The sequence below is a fragment of the Lepus europaeus genome, chromosome 7 (assembly GCF_033115175.1).
Source record: "Lepus europaeus isolate LE1 chromosome 7, mLepTim1.pri, whole genome shotgun sequence".
In the NCBI taxonomy this organism is placed as follows: domain Eukaryota; kingdom Metazoa; phylum Chordata; class Mammalia; order Lagomorpha; family Leporidae; genus Lepus; species Lepus europaeus.
The window spans coordinates 29233163-29238472 of NC_084833.1; positions in this window are offsets into that span (position 1 = coordinate 29233163).

Below are 5310 nucleotides of genomic sequence, written 5' to 3' on the forward strand. Positions count from 1 at the left end.
GCTATCTAGAAGGGTGTCCTTCCCCCACCCCACAGTCAGGAGACGTCGGCTCTTTCTATGCCCTCTGAATTCCTGCTACATCCTAGGAAGCAGAGCCAAGCCCAGAGGCAGCTTCAGCCTCAGGAATGTCACAGGCGCAGGTGTCTCTGGATTTACGGAATTCTTGGCTCCAAGAGGAATCAACTGGGGTTTATGTACCCTGTTCATCGTGTTCTTTCCCTGCCAGCTTGGCTCTCTCATCTCTCACCCAAGGCTTGCAGTCAAGTGCTTTGGCATAGAGGTGGGTACAGGAAACAGCTGTGAGGGTACCTGGAGAAGTGTGAATTCATGGCTGTCACCTCATCACTCACTTAGGCAACTGGCAGGCATCTGGATGATCTTTCTGGATTTTCCAAACACACATTTGAAGCTGAGAGCAGGAGGTGGTAGTGGGAACAGGGAGGCAGCTGGGTGCTACAAAAAAACAGCTTTGGAAGTGGCTGACCTGGACATTTTGATCCTGCACCTGCCACTTCCTGTGTGCCCATGGGCAAGGCACTTACACTTCCCTGGGGCTCAGTTTTGTTATCTTTAAAAGAAGAAGTTTTGAGCTATTCCTTGCAGGTTTGGATTTTGGATTAAATGAAATAAGATTAAAGTGTCTGCTAAAATGGTTATGATATAAATTATTTATTGTTTCCAATATCAGAAACCTGCTTGGTAAGTTTTTTAACAGCTCAGTGCATCAGTTTCCTCATTTGTAAAGTGGGGACAATGTTAATGTCTCACAGGATGGAGGTGAGGCTTGAATGTGTTATAATATGCACATTATAGGGGCCAGTGCCATGGCTCACTAGGTTAATCCTCCGCCTGCGGCACTGGTATCCCATGTGGGTGCCGGGTTCTAGTCCCAGTTGCTCCTCTTCCAATCCAGCTCTCTGCTGTGGCCCAGGAAGGCAGTGGAGGATGGCCCAGATGCTTGGGCCCCTGCACCCGCATGGGAGACCAGGGGGAAGCACCTGGCTCCTGGCTCCTCTCTCTCACTAACTCTGTCAAATAAATTAAAAAATATATATGCATATTATATCAGTCATATGCAAACCCCTTGAGAACTTTTCTGAGCACATAGCAAGTTTTCAAGAAGCATGCGTGACCAATTACATGCTGCTTATGTTCACAAGTCATTGAGAGTCACAGGAAATACTTCAGAAAGGGCTGGAAACTCAGGATCCCAAGGCTGGTCCAGTCTCCCTTTGGATTGATAGAAAATCGCTTCTTGGCCTTTTGGCTAAGATCAAGTGTATTGATAGAAAGTGATCACTCAGTTCGTTTTGGTGGCTCTAACAAAGTGCCACACACTGGGTGGCTTAAAAGCAGCAGAACTTTATTTCTTGTGGTGCTGGAGACTGCAAATCCAAGACCTGGGTGCCAACGTGTTTAGGAGTTGCTGCTGGTGAGAATCAGTTGCCAGACTGTCCACCATTCCTGGTATCTTCAAGAAAGCTCTCTGGGGTCCCTTTGATAAGGACAACAGTCTCATTGGTAAGATCTCCCCATCATGACCTAATCATCTCCCAAAAGCCCTGCCTCCAAAGACTATCAAATTGGGGGTCAGATTTCAACTTACGAATTTTGGGAGGTGGGCACAACCATGCAGCTCATTGCACTGCCCTTCTGAGCTGAGGACAGTCAAGTGCCTTTTGTCCTAGAGGACCCCAGCTGCTGTATGGACTCCAGTGTGCAGACAAATTATGTTAATTATCTACCGCCACATAATAAATTACTCCTCAAACTTAGTGGTTTAAACAAGCATTTATTATCTGCAGATTTCTATGCATTGGGAGTCTGGGAGCAGCCCGATTGCGAGGCCGCGGCTCTGAATCTCTCCTGAGCTTGCAGCCAAGGTCTTGGCTGGGGCTATGGACATTTGAAGGCTTGATGGGGCTAATGGTGCTGTGCCCAATACAGTCACTCACTTGTGTGCTGGCAGGAAGCCCCATTTCCTTACCAAGTGGAGCTCTCTGTAGGCTACTGTGGTATCCTTACAGCATGGCACCGGCTGCCCACAGAGCAGGATGGGAAGCCGAGATGGAGGCTATGATATATTGTCTTCCATCATCTTATCTCAGAATGAGCATGTCATTATTTCTGCAATATGCTACTCATCAGAAGCTAGATACCGAGACCAGCTCAGGCTCAAGGGGAGGAGGATTAGGCTGTGTCCTTTGAGGGAATGTTGTCATAGAATTTGAGGACATTTAAAAAATGTATTTATTTATTTGAAAGGCAGAGTTATAGAGAGGCAGAGGCGGAGGGAGAGGTCTTCCATGTGCTGGTTCACTCCCCAAATGGCCGCAAGGGTCAGAGCTGGGTTGATCTGAATCTAGGAGCTGGGAGCTTTCTCCAGGTCTCCCATGTAGATGCAGGGGCCCAAGGACATGGGCCATCTTCCGCTGCTTTCCCAGGCAATCGCAGGGAGCTGGGTTGGAAATAAAACAGCTGGGACTTGATTTGGTGCCTGATATGGGATGCCTGCACTGCAGGCGTTGGCTTTACCTGCTACGCCACAGTGCTGGCCCCATTAAGGGCATCTTTTAAAATCACCATATCACCATACCAATAGTGGAGTCTTCAAAGAGTTCATGGAAAGTGCATATCATGAAAAAAAACTGCATGGATTTCAAAACTTTATGCACCAATGTTAATTACTCTTTAATTTCATTTTCCCACAAGCACTTTGAAGTCTCCTTATACACTGCAGACTGGGGAAACAGCCTGATTGATTCCCAAAGGGCCCAGTGTCTTTTTTTCTCTGTCCCTTTAATGACCCAGATGGTCCCTCCTGGAGAGAGACTGAAAGTTTCCAATTCCCAGAAAAGTTGAAAATAGGCCCAGAAATAGAGCAGAAACTGGTTATGTTTCATACTACCAACTCTGATGAAATGGTTCTTTTTTTTTTTTTTGACAGGCAGAGTGAGAGAGAGACAGAGAGAAAGGAGAAAGGTCTTCCTTTTTCCGTTGGTTCACTCCCCGAGTGGCCGCTATGGCCGGTGCGTTGCAGCTGGTGCACTGTGCTGATCCAAAGCCAGGAGCCAGGTGCTTCTCCTGGTCTCCCATGGGGTGGCACTTGGGCCATCCTCCACTGCACTCCCGGGCCACAGCAGAGAGCTGGACTAGAAGAGGCGCAACCAGGACAGAATCCGACGCCCCGACCAGGACTAGAACCCGGGGTGCCAGCGCCGCAGGCGGAGGATTAACCTAGTGAGCCGCGGCGCCGGCCAATGAAATGGTTCTATGCATTGTGTCCTACGTGGCACCTTAGAAACAAAGAGGCGAGGGAGTGGACATTGACCCTAGTGGGTGGTTGAGATGCCCGCATCTCATGTTGGAGAATGTGGGTTTGATCCCAGCTCTGGCTCCTGGCCCCAGTGCAGACCCCAGAGGGTAACAGTTATGGCTCAAGGAATTCGGTTCCTGCTACTCATATGGAAGACCTGAACTGAGTTCCCAGCTTCTGGATTTGGGCTGCAGGCATTTGGAGAGTGAACCCGCAGATGGGAGATTTCTTCATCTATCTGTTTGCCTTTCAACTGTGTCGATGATGTTTTAAAAGAAAGAGATGATTAGTGCAAGTCTGTGCTTTGGAGGAGTTTGTTGTGTAATGGGGAGAGGTGGATAAAGAGGAAGTTAGGAGATTCTCTTCGCCATCAGCGAAGTAAACAGTAAGTAGAAAAAAACCTCCCTTTCAGACCAAAGGGAAAGAAAGTTTTAAAGTGAGAATATAATTTTCCTCATGGGCATTGTCTACCTTAGAAAAACTACTACAGAACATGCCTGTGACTATAGACTTGTAGTTCAGGCCACCGAAGATTAGAGATGGGACATGGGCACTCCCTTGACTTGCATCCTGTGGTCTGCTTTAACAAAAACCAGGAGGAAAAGAAAGCTAGGCATCAGAAGCAATGGGTGGCAGGCCTATTAATGGCTGTTCTGTACAGTGATCTGCCCTCAAGGAGACCCAACAGGCCAGTCTACTGCAGTGGCTTTCAATGTGGTAAGCCTGGGCTTCAGCAGAAGTCAGCTTGTGAAGAGCCCTGGCAGCTCTGCCAAGAGTTGGATCACTGGAAATGGACCTGCCCTGGAGTCGAAGGATGCCCAGGTCAGAGCCACAGATCCTATTGGCTCTAAGCTGAAAAGCCCTTCACTCAGCCCAACTTCCAAAGTGACCACTGCAGCTGAGGGCATGCCAAGCAGGGTCAGTAACATTGCAGGCAGAACTGTAAATTTCTTGTTAGAGATGCCACCTGCCTTTACCTGGCCAGCTCTATTCCCAGGCCAGCTAAGTAATGAAAGTCAACAGGGTGCCTTCCCTCAGGTGGTTCACACCTCCCTTAGGATGTACCCCATGCGAAGAGATAGATAGGTCTGGGCCTCTTAACTTACAAGGCCTAAAGCCCAACAGATTATTACCAGGCCCCTTCTGTCAGGTTCTATTTGCCTCTCAATCAGAAAACTTAATTGTAGCTTAGACAGCACCTTTCTTAGCTCCTCTAATAATGACTCTGTCCTTTGTTCTAGGCCCTGTCTAGCACACTTGGGCCTCATTCCTTCGTAATCATAACCTCTACTCTACCACCAATGGCTCTACTCACAACCTGTGTGTACTGATGGTCCTCTTCCCCACTTCATGCTGTATAATTGTTCAAACCTGGTAAATGCCACTCTTAGGATCATTGGTTACTATCCTTACCCTGTCTTTTATGACCTTGTCTACATATGATCAGAGTCAGCGAACTTGGAAGGCTTCCATAACCTTGGCAACTCATGACGAGAGCCTAGGGTGGTTACTGGCACCATAAACTAGAGTGTCAATTTGTTGGGTCAACAACAGGAGCCACTGTGCACTTGCTCCTCATGTGGGATCTCTGTGCTTAATGTGCTGTACATTGTGATTTAATGCTATAACTAGTACTCAAACAGTATGTTTCACTTTGTGTTTCTATGTGGGTGCAAACTGTTGAAATCTTTACTTAATATATACTAAACTGATCTTCTGTATATAAAGAGAATTGAAAATGAATCTTGATGTGAATGGAAGGGGAGAGGGAGCGGGAGAGGTGAGGGTTGAGGGTGGGAGGGAAGTTATTGGAGGGGGAAGCCATTGTAATCCATAAGCTGTACATTGGAAATTAATATTAATTAAATAAAAGTTAAAAAAAAAGAGGAAGTTAGGGAGGATAAAGCAGCTTTTTTAACCTCATCTCCCTTCTCCGGATCTGTATCTTCTCCAGTACTCACCAGAAATCGTATTTCCTCATTTACTTATTTGTT